A 17,133-nucleotide genomic window follows, 5' to 3' on the forward strand; every position below is an offset into this window, starting at 1 on the left:
AGAATCAAATATATTTATAATAATCATTGTCCCCAAATAAATACAAGGTTGCAGTACATGAAGAAGAGAGGAGCCTCTCTGTAATTCAGCAGCCTGTCAAATCTTTGGCAGATTTGAGACAGGTACAAGTTCCAACCTCTCTGGCAGATCTATTGGTACAGAACCCAACTTCTTTGGCAGATTTGAGACAGGTAAAAGTTGTTGTTTTGGCACAGAACCCAGAATTCCAACAGACGCAGAGGAGGAATGTGTATGTTTGTAAAGGATTGATCCATATTGTGGAAGAAAGAAAAGATTCAGATTCAGATCCAATGTGCAGCTCAGTAATTCTCATGTAGCTACACATTCCACTGCAACAGATCCTGAAGCTTTGGCCGGAACTCCTCAACTGTCTCCAACTTTGGCTTCCAGCGTTTGCTTGGGTTCAATCTTAGCTGCGCAAGCGCCCTTAACACCTCTGGATCTTCTTCGTTTTTCAAATTCAGCTCCAGCAGCTCCTCTGGATCTTCGTCTTCCAAATTCAGCTCCAGCAGCTCCTCCTCCTCCTCCTGCGCTCCGCTAATTTGTTTCTCCTCCTCCAATAACAATAATGCATCAGTCTTCATTTCTGTTTCTGGCTCCGGACGCATGAGGTCACCACAGAAAGGAAGTACTCTGCCTCTGGCGCTGGCTCTGGAGCTTCTTCTGTTTTTAGCTTTAGCTTTAGCTTTCATGGCGGAATTGGCCTTCAATCCCAGGGCGGCCATGTCTGTCTCAGAGAGTAGGGAATGCAGCTTGGGCATGGGCACAAGAAAATAGAGATGCCCCAATTCCAGTTCTTCATCTGCCGTGACAGGATTAATCCTCCGCCCGATCTGCAAGCTTGGCGCGGCATACAAAGTGCTGAGTATTGTCCAGCATTAGCTTTGCCGCCTTTATCCGGCGGCCGCCGCCTTTAGGAAGGTCCTGAACACTGCCATTCCAATGGATGACTTTCACAGTGCTGGAAGGTACAGTCCTGGAAGCGCAAGAAATGTAACTGCCCATCCCCAAAGATTGTGCTGTGCTGTGCTTGCGTCTGTATGAACAATCAGCTGCATTACATTCAACCATCAATCTTCCCCGCTCGGCTATTTAAACTTTTTTTCGACTATCAAAACAACACATATTAGATTTTAACACTTAAATTTACTTAAATTCCTCCTCACTCAGAGTCACCAATCAGTTAACTTAATTAAATTCCTTAATTAAATTACTCTCTAAATTTAGAGCTCTACCTGCTCAAATAATTAGCTATTTTTAACACTGAAAGATCCTAACTCCACTCTCCACTGGCTGAACAAATCTCAATCTCATTGATTGAGTGAGGGATGTTTGAAGTTGAGAAACATGCTTTCTATGTCCTTTCATAATTTATCATTGTTAATTTATAATTTAAAAATATATTTAGTGTATTTTTGTTCATAATTCATAATTTAAAGATATATTTAATGTATTTTGTTCCTAATTCATAATTTAAAAATATATTTAAAGTATTTTGTTCATAGTTTGTAATGAGTAAATTGTCACTCTTCAATGTAAATGTATTTGTTATTAACACATACTTTTGACTCCTAGATAACTCATATATTTTTTAATGTTTGGAGAATGTGATTTCTTAGCTAGTTTTAAATCTTTTTCTAAAACCAAAAAAAATATCATTAATTTAAATAAAATAATATTAACCAAATCAATAGAGTCATATTTTTTATCATATCTTAATCTTAATTTTATATCCAAAAAAAATAAAATTGTTTTAACAACAAATTCTATCCTCTTTCTTTTGACTATAAATAAATGAGAGTTCCAAATTTTTATGGAATCTTTAACTTCAATTCTTTGAATAATTATGATGAATTAGTTTACATTTATGGATAACAACTAATAATACTTATCTCTATTATTAATGGAGCTTTGAATGATAAGTATTCCCGCTATTTTTAAAAATATGCTATGGCAACTTTGGAAAAGCTTATAAAAAAATTATATCAAACTATGTGTTGAAAATGAATTTGACAACTAATTTTTATGAAGATTCTAGAAAGACACCACCAATGAACTATCTATTTTTTATTTGTTAAGATAATAATTAATAATTATTATATTTAATATTAATAAATAACTAATTTATGATAAGTACTCTCACTACTTTAAAAAAATTATCTACTTGTAAAACTTTAGATAAACTTATAAAATATTATATGAGAATGAATGATGAACTTAGATAAAATTGTGGAGAGTAGAAATTATTGCACAAACAAACTCACATCATGCAATCCCACACCATCCCGGTTGAACCCTAAAATTTGAAGCTTGAAGGTTGAAACTCATGTTCTCACCCATGGACCTTATGTATGTTATATAAAACATTAACCTATGAGGATAGAATAACTAGATTGAAGGGTTTTTGTAGTTGTTCAATAAAAATAATAATTGTGACATAAAAAAAATTTGTTTGATTTTGAGAGCTTTTATGTAGTTTCTTCAAATAGTATGCTCATTATAGATCCCGGGTTTTTTTAAAATCGATCTATTTCATGGTTGGAAATGCAAATATCAAATGTGAAGTTATCATGGGTCATATGCATTCCATAAATTCGTAATTGAATTTGAGCATCACTAGGTTTGGGCCTTTGGAAAATCTTGAGATGTTAGCTAGAGAGATTCTTCCTTACTTGTTAAACAATGATGAATTTCTTCATAGCACATATCTTGTATATCACTATTCCTTGAAATATTAGAATCCTCCCAAATCCCTATTTAAAAGTAAAAGTCAATTCAAATTTGTTTTATTATTTCCTAATCTTTCAATCCAAGTGGTCACATTGAAAGCCGAGGTCAATTGCTCCTCTTCAAAGTACATTACAACTAATGGGTTGGAGCATGTTGATTGACAACTTTTGTAGAATAATTCAATCAATTGCAAAAGATTCGGCATTACATAAACAGCTACTATACATAATTTTCCTAGAACATTGACTAGTTTCACAGTTACCAACATGATTCAATATGTAAACAATGACTATACATATTTCCCTAAATATTGGCATTATTTTACTTGGTTTCATTTTTCTTTGTAGGTAGATTTGATAAGATAAAACACAAAAATTATATCAACATAACTTTTTCTCTGTAAAAAATTAATAAAACATATATAATAATAGCATTTAAATGACAGGCATCAATAGCTATAAAATGTCATGTGAAGTGAAAATTTAAAAAGAAACCCGTCATAAAAATTTTACTTCACGGGTAGGAGTTCCCTTCAAATTTATACTTTCCACACTTGAATATATAGTTTCTTTGGACTTTCTCTTCTCTTTTTGTTGGTTGGAGGACATCTTAATAAATAAGGGAATTCAATACAACATCTCCCTTAGCCATCAAATTTTGTGCTTCTTTGAGATTTCATCAGTCACTTCCTCTACTAAGCTCTATGGGTTATTTCCTTTCTTCATACTTCGGGAAAATTGTGTAGAGTTTGGTCGTTACTTTATGTCTCCCCTTGGTTTGGATGTTCACTATTTTCAATGGAGTGTTGTGCCCAAAAATTGTTAGAAACATAATGGAGGTTCCTCATTGTGTAGATGGTATTTCAATTGAATTGATAGGGATGAAGACCATCAAAACAATATTAATTGAGAAAAGAGAGACTCGAAGATCCCAATTCAATTCTATGCATGGTGACACCGATATAGCTAATGACCTCCTTTATGTTGAAGTTGTTAAATACATTCTAACTCTTCATGAATGGTAATGAACTCTAACCATTCTCTCACCATCTTAGGACGGCATATGAATGAATTAGATGTTTCCCTTTAGACTATTGTTTTGGCCCTGCTTACGTGCCTTGCAAATCATGTGAAGTTCCCTCCACTGGAAGCACTCCTTCAAGACTATACAGACTGTTCCAAGGTATATATCATATATTAGGAGGAGGTTGACACCGCCAATGAAGAGACCATAGTCATTAAGTCAAAATGATGATGTATGACATAGAAAATGGACTTCAATATAGTTCATCTATGGGTATGCCAAGATATGGTAGAATGTCACCACTGATTGATTCATGGCTTGACTTTGTAAATTCTCACTATCCAATTAGTTTTTGTAAAGGCGTCCTCCAAGTACTCAAGTATCACATTTTTTTTTCCTATTTGAACTCTCCTGGATCAATCCCACCCAGTAGCCCCTGCCATACTCACTACTAAGCTCCCCAAATCTATAGTAGCATAATTTATACATAATATAGTTCAACATTTTAGGAGCTACCCCTTTGTCAACACAATACTCTCCATTAACAAGATAATCAAAACAATGTCAATGTGTGTATTGTTCCATGTATTGTTGTCAATAATAATTTTCTTTTTCATTGTTGTGATTTAATATCTATAGTCCCATCATGACATTATCTTGGCGTCAACAAGGCTATTTTTTTGTATCCAAAAGTGTGCTTCACTATTGTCATCAATGATAACCCTTTCACTTTGGGTACCCCTAACAACAAGAATAATAGAGAGAGATGAATATGCCTTTGATGTCACCCAGGTGTAGTGGGTGACATATCTCGTAAGTAAGTAAAGTACACCTAAGAGGATGGTTCTTTCACCCTTTCTCTATAATGATGATCCTTGATTTATAGAAACCTTTGCAACTGCCTTTAAATCACTTGAGCCTTTATGGGAAACTGTAGATGCAGAATTAGGCTTACTACAAACTAAACTGGACATGTTTTTCATAGGTGAAGATATTACTATAGCACTAATAAGGCACATAACTGGAGTTGCGACAAGGATTAGATAAACCATCAATCCTGAAAATTATAAGCTACTAAGTCCATATATCACAACAAAAATAGTGCCATCTGTCAATCTTTTAAAAAAAAAATAGAGCCCTGTTGGAAAGAAGAAAATCAAGATGTGAAACTCAAACATAAATGATGATAAAACTATTGGTTAATGCTCTGAGACAGAGACAATGATTGGCATATGATATTTTTCATATCTTGGATCAAAAAGAGATTAGAAACATCCAATCTAAGGAGATATATAATCAGATGTCATGCCAAGTCCAAGTGTTAGTGGCCCTACTCCTATTGCACTAGTCATAGTTATCTTCAAAAAGGTTTGAAAGAGTTTTAGGTCTTCTAGGTGATGTTTTACCAAGTATACAAAGTAAAATACTTGCAACAAGAAAAAGAATCTCATGGCAGCCATGCGTTCACCAGAATACACATGCTTATTAAACCCTACAAATCAGATCTTCATCACATGAAGAATTCTGGGGATGTACATACAATCGTATGTGATATACAATCACAATGAATATCTCATGGTCACCCAAAGAATCACAACATAGATAGGAATTCAATTGATGATGAAAATATAACCTCCCAACATAGACCATATAAAATTTAGTGAATGTCGAGGTGAGCAACTAGGCTAGGGATCCAGTGTTGACAACCTTCACAAACAGGTAGAAAGTTAAAAGTAGGGAAAATATTGCCATCCCTTTCTTATCGTACATCCAACAAAATACTAAGAAATATAATAGGGACAAATAGAAATCAAAGTAGCTTCTTCAAGTCTAACAACAGAATCCTGAATCTCCTTACTGAAAAAATAAGCAACCAAAGTGTTATTTGTTGAAATGTGGCAACAAGAATATTCCAATTTTAATTTGTCCTTGAATTAAAATTGAGAATTAAAATTCGAATTTAGTCTCACCAGCTTCTTGAAAAATAATTAATTCATTCATCTTGAGTTAATTAGTTGGAGAAATTCAAGCTAGAAGTCCTTGTGAAGTCATGCAATAGTTATCGCTTAAATTAAGGATATTATCCCTTAATTAAGGAGATAAGCATGAGTTGTATTTGAGTTGTAATTAGTTAGCTTAGTTAACTGAGTTATGTCCATTTAAATTAGTTCCAAATAGTTTGAGGAACTAATTGTGCGTTCAGTTAGTTAATGCATGCATGCATGCAACTAGTGTACTCCAGATAATTGAAGATTCTCTCATAAATAACTCATGCATGTCTATTCAGACAAATGCCCAATTGAGATTAAAGACAGGGACAATGTACTATCAATTGCAATAATTTTCCTATAAGAAAATCTCTTGCATGCAGAAGGAATTCATTCCTTGAGATTTGCGCAATTTTACAATGTGTTGGATCAGTGTGTGAGATTAGTGTCACACAAGGTTACAGCTGGATCACCCAGGGAAAATTGCGCAAGGAAATAGGAGCTTGGAGGGCAGAGAGAAGGCTTTATGAGTAGTCTATTTTGTCTATGAGCGATAGTGAGGGATTGTACTGAGAGCTGGATAGATGTGAGAGCTAAAGCTGTGTGTAATCCTGAGATATTTCCACTTGTATGATAATACAGATAGTGGGGTTTTTAGTTGAGGCTTTCCCCTGAGTATTCTTTTGTGTTTCATGTGTATTGATTATGCTTCTAGTTATATGTGTTCTGCTTGATCTTGCTCAAATCTATTAAGCTTCCGCAAGTTTGATTGTACAAGTAGATTGAAGTATTTGCTTTAGTTATATTGCATTATCAGATTAATCTACAGTTAGAATTTCTACATGGTATCAGAGCAAAGGTTATCAGAGCTGTGAACATTATACAAAGAAGAGAATTCAAAGTTTGAAGTTCGGGATTGCAGGCACAAATCGAATTCATCTCATACTTTAGGTTGGTTAATGGCGTTCTACAACTTGAGACTCGATTATGCCTTGGAAATCAGCTTAAATTACATAGCATGGAAGGATAGAATGGAAGTAGTATTAGAAGACAATGGTTTGAAGGATTTCATTGATCAATAAATCCCCAAGCCAGCTGCAGCTAATGCATAAGAATTGGCTTAATGGAAGAAGTGTGTAGTGAAGGCGAGAGAGATTCTTCTAGAGGGAGTTCGAGACCATATTGTCTCGAATCTCCATGGGAATGAGACTCCGTTTTTAATGTGGAAGACATTGAAGGACCTCTATTAGAATAGTAGCGACTAGAGGAAACTGGCGCTCAAGGATAAGCTTTGGAAAATCAAGATGGAGAAGGGCGATACTATTTATACATATCTGAACAAGCTCACCACCTATAGAGATGAGCTTGGTAGTGTGGGAATAACTATTGTCAATGATGATATGGTGAGCCTTGATCTCCTTGGTCTTCCAAAGAGCTGGAAAAGCTACCAGGACTCTGTGAATGGAAGAGAGAAACTGTCGGATTGGGAACAACTATGGCTGGATCTCATGCAGGTGGAGATCAGGAGAAGCACTAGAGATGGATCTTCATCAAATAATGAGGATGAAGAAAATTTGGCCTTAGCAAGTAATGCAAGAAAAGGGAAAGGGAAGGCTTCCCATTCCAAATCGAATTCTTCTCATGGAGGGAAGAAGGTTGAAAAATCTAAAGTGAGATGCTTTAATTGTCATGAGATGGGACATTATGCAACTAATTTCCCATTGAAGAAGTCCAATAAGGGATCCATAAAAGGATCGGAAGGTGAGGCATTAGCCTCTCAGTTCAAAATGGAGTTTACCCTTATCGCATGTATGGTTTCATCGATGGTGGTTTGTGTTTGGTATCTTGACAATGGAGCCTCATTCCACATGACCAGCGATGAAAGTTTATTCAGTGCCTGGAGGAGAAAGACCTCAAGATGCACATAGATATAGGTGACGACGGAAAGTACAGTGTTTTAGGAGTAGGCACAGTTTCTTTTCAGAGGGAGCATGGATCTCCTCTCACCTTGACAGATGTGAAGTATGTGCCTAGACTGAAGAAGAACTTGGTATCGGTCGCGATGTTGGAGGACAAAGGTTACGATGTTGTCTATAGTAAAGGAAAGGTGTTCCTAAGACACATAGCCATAGGTCAGACCAAGAGGATCAGGATTCGAGTGAAGAATCTCTATAAACTAGAGGTAGATGAATGTGTTGCATTGAGTTCGAAAGCAAAATTAGTGCAAAGCCAAGACATTAGCGAGTTATGGCATAAGTAGTTGGGCCACTTGCATCATGGGGCCTTGAAGATAATGCAGCAGATCTCTACCAAACTTTCCAAAGTTAAACTTAAGAAAGTGGACACATGCAAATGTTGTACCTTGGGGACGTATGCCAAGTCTTCCTTTCATGATTGAGGAGGCTTGGAATGGCATGCAACCTGAAGTCAATTATTTCTGCATCTTCGGATCTAGAGGATGGGCCCGCATTCCTACAAAGAAGAGAAATGATTTGCAACCTCAGAGCAAGGCATGAATGTTTTCTGGATGTTCTTATGAAGTCAAAGGGTACAAATTACTTGATATCAACACTGAAGAGCTCTTTATTGAAATAAGTATAAAGTTTGAAGAAGATGTTTTACATGCACCACCATATGAACCCATTACAAAGTTGCCTACACCATTAATTGATGAGTATGCAGATGATACTTTAGATCAAAATTCTGATCTAGATGAGCCTTTTCCTATGACACCTGTTGGACCACTAGTTCTTGAACATCAAGATAATACTTCCTCATGCAGTTCGGAATATTCTCGACCACCTTCAGCACAAAAATGGCATAACATGAGTGATTTCCTACATTATATTGCCACTATAGCTCAGTTTGAGCAAGCTCCACAAGCACTCTTAGCTATGGATCCCTGCCTACCCATGAAAGCTTATATGATGCATGCATCAGATCCAAAAAATTATGCAATAGTAGCTAGGAATACTGAATGGGAAGAAACTATGGGTGAGGAATACAACTCTCTCGTTGAGAAGCAGACTTGGGACCTAGTTACGCTACCTTCCAATTGTAGACTTATCAGGTGCAAGTGGGTTTATTGGACCAAGAAAGCCGCATATGGACAAGTTAGTCGATATAAGTCACAGTTAGTGGAAAAAGGTTTTCAGCAGGTACATGGTGTTGACTATGATGAGACTTTTTCTCCAGTAGAAAAAAAAATGTATTCCATTCAGCTATCTCTCTCCATTATTGTAGCAAGAGGATGGGAGGTGCGCCATATGGATGTGAACAATTCCTTTCTTCATGGTGATATTGAGGAGGAAATATACATAGAGTAGCCATTGGGATGTGTGAAAAATTCATCTATGGTATGCAAACTAAAGAAGTTTCTCTATGGCCTCAAGCAGGAACCTAGAGTGTGGTATACAGAGATGGATTCCTATTTGTTATCTTAAAATTTTGTACACTACAAATATGATTCTAATTTTTATTTATTGAAGAAATTTGACTCCTTGTTGATCATTTTACTCTACGTAGATGATCTTTTGATAACAAATAGTTCAGCTTCTGCCATTGTTGAGATTAAAACTACATTGCATAAGTGGTTTTCTATGACAGATATGGGCTTGCTAATTTCTTTCCTTGGACTAGAGATCAATCAGAGTGGTTTTGGGGTTACCATTTCGCAACCAAAGTATGTTAGATAACTTTTTGCGCGATTTCGCATAAGTGACTACAAGCCAACAACCACACCTTTCTTATTAAGGATAAAGCTTCAAAATGGTAAAGATACACCATTGGTTGAATGCACATTATATTGTTAGCTTGTGGGGAATATTCTTCATCTCACTCACTCGCGTCCTGATCTCTCAAATGTCGTAGGAGTCATTTCCATATACATGCAGGAGCCACATGAGTTACAATGGAAAGTTGAAAAGTGCATCCTTCGATGTGTTTAGGGGATAATCACCTATGGGATTAATTATGCAACAAATTATTATTTGGATCTCATTGGGTTCACAATTCATATTGGGATAGTGACAATCTTGATTGCAAGTCCGCCTATGGTTATGTACTTAATTTGGGATCTGATGCAATTTGTTGGTTAAGCAAGAAGCATGCTGCCATTTCTTTATCATCAGTAGAGTTTAAGTACAAAGGAGCAATCAATGCCACTATTCAGGCTATATGGATACAGCATTTTATTTTTGAGCTTGGTATTAGTGTCCATTGTTCGATTGTCATATGGTGTGATAATCAGAGTACACTAAACTTTTGCAGAGATCCAATGCAATGGAAGCAGACCAAACATATCGAGATCCACATGAACTTCATTGGAGAACTGATCATGATGGGATCATCGATCTGTAGTATTGTCCCAATTCTGAGCACAGTAATGACATCTTCACTAAGACATTCACTGAGAAAAGATTTCAATTTCTGCGAGATCGTATCGGGGTGAAAGATACAATTGCTTAGAAGTTGTCTTTTCTCTCATTCTTGCATTGTATTTTGAGGGGGCTTTTGTTCCCACTAGGTTTTCCCTTTTTCCTCTTTGTCATGCATTTTACATGGGTACCTAAAATGGCCTTGTTGTCGAGACCCATTCATTTTTCATTACACTCACCTAAGATATACTTAAGGGGGGATGTTGGTGTGCATGCACCTAGTTAGCCTTAATTAGCTTTAGCTCAACTCTATTTCTTACATGTGATGTGCACTTGCCTTTAGTTAGTTAATTCGAGTGGTTACATGTGATTTCACTTAGCATTATTTAGTTAACTCAAGTGCTTACTTATGTTGTGCACTTGGCTTTAGTTAGTTAACTCTAGTGCTTGCGTGTGGTACATGTACACATTAACATAACATAAAGCACACTTAGCTTTAGTTAGCTTTAACTATCCTTAGTTATTTCATGTACAACTAAGCTTAACTTAGTTTCTTTATGTATTGGTTCTCAAACTAATATTGTGTATTGAAATCATTCTCAATTATAATTTTCCTTTCGATTCTTGCAAGTTTGTGTCATTATTCTTAAGCTAGGTCCGTATATGTGCTCTAATAATTTTACAATTATTATACACTGTGTCCCATTTGTCTTAACGAAGCATGTGTAGGAATCTCAAGTTTGCATTGCTAGTAGATTAATATGCTTTTTATCTCCATCAAGGAGTACCATGTTTGTTAATATTTGACTATTGAAAGAGGGTTTTCCCACATGCAGTTTGCGTTGCACCTTTGGCCCATTACGAACAACATTTTTGATGACAAATAACCTTAACATTGTTCTTCACTTTTTCATTCAAAGTATAGGACTTACTCTAATCAGAGTACACTAAACTTTTGCAAAGATCCAGTGTAGCAGAAGTGGACCAAACATATTGAGATCCACATGCACTTCATTGGAGAATTGATTCATGTTGGGATCATCGATCTGTAGTATTGTCCTAGTTTTGAGCAGACAAATGACATCTTCACTACGGAATTCACTGAGAAGAAGTTTCAATTTTTGTGAGATCATCTTGGGGTGAAGGACACAATTTCTTAGCAGTTGTCTTTTCTGTAATTTTTGCATTATATTTTGAGGGGGGTTTTCTTCCCACTAAGTTTTCCCTCTTTCCTCTTTTTCATGCATTGTACATGGGTAGCTAAAATGGCCTTATTGTCGGGACCCATTCATTTTGAATTACACTCACCTGAAATATGCTTAAGGGGGGTGTTGATGTACATGCACCTAGTTAGCCTTAATCAGCTTTTGTTCAACTCTATTTCTTGCATGTGATGTGCACTTGCCTTTAGTTAGTTAACTCGAGTGCTTACATATGGTGTGCACTTGGCTTTAGTTATTTAACTCTAGTGCTTGCATGTGGTACATGTACACATTAACAAAACATAAAGAACACTTAGCTTTAGTTAGATTTAATTATCCTTAGTTATTGCATGTACAACTAAGCTTAACTTAGTTGATTTATGTATTGATTCTCAAACCAATATTGTGTAATTGAATTCATTCTCAATTCTAATTTTCTTTTCAATTCTTGCAATTTTGTGTCATTATTCTTCAGCTAGATCTGTATATGTGCTCTAATAATTTTACAACTATTATACACCATGTCCCATTTGTCTTAAAAAATCATATGTATAAATCTCGAGTTTTCATTGCTAGTAAATTAATATGCTTTTTATCTCCAACAGGGAGTACCATGTTTGTTAATATTTGACCCTTGTAAGAGAGTTTTCCGACATCCAGTTTGCATTGCCCCTCTGTCCCATTACGAACAATTTTTTTTATGACAAATAGCCTTAACATTGTTCTTCACTTTTTCATTCGAAGTATAGGACTTACTCTATGCCTCCATGCTAACAAATTTAACAAATAACCCTTCTCTTGTTGAGCCAAGAGGTTCATTCTATAGCTCAGTGTGAAGGTTATGTGTAAGTATGTTTATCTTAAAATAAAAATAAAATATTCTCTAAATAAAAACAATGTCGGCTGTAATAAAAAATAAAAAAAATATATGTGAGTAATATATTTAAACTTTATACTTTTCAAAAATATTTTAACACGTGATATCAACTTCTTATATAGCTTGGAGCTGAGAGGCTCATTCTACAACCCAATGTGAAGGTGATGTGTAAGTTCCTTCTTAAAATAAAAATAAAATATTCTCTAAATAAAAGAAATTATCAATTATAATAAAAAATAAAAAATATATGTGAGTAAGATGTTTAAACCTTATACTTTTCAAAAATATTTTAACATGTGATATCAACTTCATATATATCTATATATAGAAACAAAAATGTTAAAAGAAAATATTTTAATGTTGTATAGAATAAAATATCCAATGTGAGTTATGAATAATTTTTTTTAATATGAATTAATATTGACGTATACATAAAAATATATTAATAACAAAAAAATAGTTTAATGTGGGTTGATAAAAATCAATGGACATGTTGTGTAATCTCTATAACATTCAAAAATACAATTTAAACAATAAATAATTACATATTACTTTTTTGCACTCTAAAATAAGTTTACAAATGAAGAAATTTGATCCCTCTCAACTCATGTTAAATATGTGGTTAAAATGCATATGTTTTGTAATTTCTCTAAAATTGAAAAATACAACTTAAACAATAAACAATTACACATTGTTTTTTTCACTCTAAAATAAATTTACACATGAAGAAATTTGATCCCTCTCAAATCATTTTAAATCTATGGATAAAATAGATCTATAATGATTTCATTATAAAATTTGAATCCTCTCTATGTTATCAAACACACAAGTGTGTTGGTCACACAATGTATATCTTGATATATTTACGGTGCACCTATCCTTAAAAATAATATATATAATCCCTCCCTCGTTTCTTTTAGTGACAAACATATATAAGACTATGGTTGAAACAAATCTTTATATGTTTTTTCATCCTTTTGCGGAGTGTTACAAGTCTTGGTTAACCATAACGAGGCATTATGGCATGTGTGACACCATTGTTCTTTTCACTATGTTATTATTCTTACACATACTAGTCTGTAGTGCCAACTAGTATGAAATAATGGACACTTTAATTCAGGTGGATGATGAGGTTGAATGCCATTCGTGTAGTGAATAGCGCATCATTGAGTGCTGGAAGCAGATGAGTGGTTGTGTTGGAGAGACACCTCAGTATCAGCCACTGACTATGTGGTTTAACTAAGAAATTCCAATGACATTCCAAGTCAAATTTTGACATAGTTTTGATCCTCTCAACCTTCTTTTTTGATGATAGTTTCCATGCTCTAGTAAAAAACTTTACATTGGGTAAAGTATCCTTAGGGAAGTCCAATATCAGGTTAGCTTGTAATAGGCTCTCACTAATTGATTCTGTGATATTGTTTGAAATGTCTCTAGCACTAAAGATTTTCATTTTTGCTGGATTTTTCTTATTTGGACTGGCATGCTAAGAGAAATACAAGGATAAGCAGAAACTTTCTAATTGAGGAATTACTAAGAGAGAATAGCCAATTTCATATGAATCTATTTCTTTTATGAGAAAAATCTTATGATATCGTTTCACAATAATGAAACCATTAATAACTTCGAAGGCATAGATTCGTTACATTTTTCCATTAATTGGTAAAACATGGACTCACATGGGCTTTGGTACACGTCAGAATATTGGAGGATTTTATCAGAGAAATATTATGGTTGTATCGTTGAAACATGCGATATTCTCATCCTTCGATAGGGTTTTAGAGTGTAATGGCTAAAAATGTAGGTGGGAAGAGGTATCGAAGATCCCATATCGGAGGTTTGGTATCGAGGTGTGAAAGGATGGCAGCCGATTGGAAAGTCTCGATATAAGAGTTGCGATATGAATAGTGGGAGGCTTATCGGAGATCATAGGGTTGGGGATATCCGAGGATCGAAGCCTTGTGACTATTGCAATATTGTCAATGTTTTATATCAGAGGCTAAGCGAGAAGGGATATTAGCAGATCGGGGGATCACAATATTAGAGATTGGCAATATGAGGTTTACATTTAAAACTCTGATAATTGGAAGCTCTGATAAATGCAACATGGAAATGTTGTGGGGTCAGACCTTATTATTATATTCATGAAAAGGTGCTTTGTTACTTTTAAGCTTGAAACACAAGAAAACTTTAATCGGGGAAAGTCTAATAACTTGTTACAATATTTGAAATACCCTGATAAAGTTCTGTAGATAAAGAATTTTAAACAAATCCAATATTTTTGAATATGCACCATGGAACTAAGCTCCAATATAAAGGTTCCAATAAGGGAGATTTCTCATTTTAGTCAATTTTTTTGGAAAAATGAAACTAATATCATCTTATTTTATTTAAACTGAAAGTATTTTATCCTAAATTCAAAAGCATCCCCATTATTTATTAGTTCTACTACTAACATTAATGGGGGTTGTTGAGTAGTACAAAACACTGGAAAGCTACAAAGTGCATCCTTCGATATGTCCAAGGGACAATCACCTGTGAGATTCATTATGCAACAAATTGTTCTTTGGATCTCATTGGGTTCATAGATTCATATTGGGTTAGTGACAACCTTGAATGCAAGTCCACATCTGGTTATGTAATTAGTTTCGGATCCAGCCCAATTTGTTGGTCAAGCAAGAAGTAGGATGTGATTTCTTTATCATCAATAGGGGCCGAATATAGAGGAGAAGTCAATTCCACTATTCAACCCATTTGGCTACAAAATTTTACTTTTGAGCTTGGTATTAGTTTCCATCGTTCGAATCTCATATGGTGTGATAATCAGAGTACGCTAAAGTTTTGCAGAGATCGAGTGCAGCGATAACAAACCAAACATATTGAGATCCACATGCACTTCATTAGAGAACTGATTCATGATGTGATCATTGATCTGCAATATGTAGGTTTTAACCCCATATAGAAATTACCTACATACGAATTCTTAAACACAAAAAATAAACAACACGAGAGCATAACACATAAAACACTTATACACAGAGATTTTCCCCTGGATCCCAAAACTGGGACTACCAACTTGATTTTTCATTATGTTCCTTTCAATATAACAATACATATTTATACATGCCGAAGAATCCAATACCATGGACCGAAAATCATCGCGTCCAAAACCATGTGCGAAAAATCATGCACAAAACCATAGGTAGGTCTGCCCAACCTAATATAGGGTCCAAAAACAATCACCCTTCAAACCCCCTTTGAACCCCCCCGATGCAATCAGTGCAACAAAGGGGGAGCTTCACCCCCCTTCTAACCCCCGGTTAACTACGTCGGCTAGTCGTGGAAAGAATATAACACAACCTAACATTCTCCCACTTGTTGTTTTCTTTCCACAAGGGGCCACAGGAGAGCTTAGTCATTTATCTAGTCCTACAATGCCCATTGTTTCTCTACACCAAGAGAACTTCTCAGAGCTCACAGATTTTGTCAATGCATCTACAGTATTCTTCAAAGTGTCCACCTTTACCAGCAACACATTTTTTTTTTCTATCATATCCCTCACAAAGTGATATTGAACATCAATGTGCTTTGTCTTGGAATGATATGCAGGGTTCTTTGCCAAGAAAATTGCACTTTGGTTGTCACAGTCTATCCTTATAGCTCCCTGTACTAACCCCATACTTGAACACAATCTCTACAACCAAACTGTTTCCTTGCTTGCATGAGTGGCTAACATGTATTCTGCCTCTGTAGTTGATAGTGCCACTACAGATTGTTTCTTACTCATCCAACTGACTACACCTCCAAAGAGGTTAAACACATACCAGCTTGTAGATCTTCTCTAATCCAGATCTTCAGCCCAGTCTACATCAACAAAGCCACGAATATCCAACAAACTGTCCAATCCTGGTCTTCCTTAGTAGCACAAACCATAATCACTAGTGCCATGCGAATACCTGAAAACCTACTTCACTGTTGTCCAATTCTCCTTCCCTAGTTTTGACATAAACCTGCTCAATACTCCCACTTCATGTGCAATGTCTGGTCTAGTACAGACAATTGCATACATCGAGCTACCGACTACACTTGCATATGGAACATGGGACATGTCCTCTTCCTCTTCTTGTGTCTTGGGACACTGTTTAGCAGATAACTTTACACCTACATGAATAGGAACCTTCAGCACTTTACTATCCTACATATTAAACCTCTGCAATATTGGCTCGACATACTTCCTCTGGTTTAACTAGAGCTTCCTCTTTTTCCGATCTCTTTTACTTTTGATGCCCAAAATATAGTTTGCAGCACCAAGATCTTTCATGTCAAATTTGGAGGACAAATGGGTCTTCAAATCCTGGATAATTTCCTTGTCATTTCCAACCAGCAACATATCATCCACATATAAGACCAGATAAATAACACCGTCACCAATTAATTTAAAATACACACAGTGATCTGTTTTTCTTCTGGTGAAGCCAAGTCCCCGTATAAATGTATCAAATTTTTGATACCACATCCTTGGTGACTATTTTAACCCATGCAGAGACTTCTTTAACTTGCATACCAGTTCTTTCTTATCCTTCACCGCAAAACCTTTAGGTTGCTTCATGTAGATCTCCTCTTCCAAATCCCCGTGAGGAAATGTTGTCTTCACATCCATCTATTCTACCTCAAAATCAAAAGCAATAGCAACAGATAGAAGTAATCTAATAGAAGCTACCTTGGCAACAAGAGAAAAAATATCACTAAAATCAATTCCCGGCACCTAGGAATAACCTTTTGCTACCAACCGAGCTTTGTATTTCTCCACCTTTCCTTCTGAATTTGTCTTCTTCTTGAACACCCATTTGCTGCCAATGGGTTCCTTCCAACCAGCAACTCCACCAGATCCCATGCCTCATTTTTGTGCAAAGATG

At 35.5% G+C, this 17,133-nt stretch overlaps 1 pseudogene; it reads right to left on the reverse strand.

Moving 5' to 3' along the window:
* Positions 1-4,085: 4,085 nt before the first annotated feature.
* Positions 4,086-17,133, reverse strand: part of LOC149198218 (dolichyl-diphosphooligosaccharide--protein glycosyltransferase subunit STT3B pseudogene) — a 32,990-nt pseudogene continuing 19,942 nt past the window's right edge.

Source organism: Pinus tabuliformis, chromosome 2_2 (assembly GCF_031772625.1).
Source record: "Pinus tabuliformis cultivar Carrire ecotype Pingquan chromosome 2_2, CPIR1, whole genome shotgun sequence".
NCBI classification, from domain to species: Eukaryota; Viridiplantae; Streptophyta; class Pinopsida; order Pinales; family Pinaceae; genus Pinus; species Pinus tabuliformis.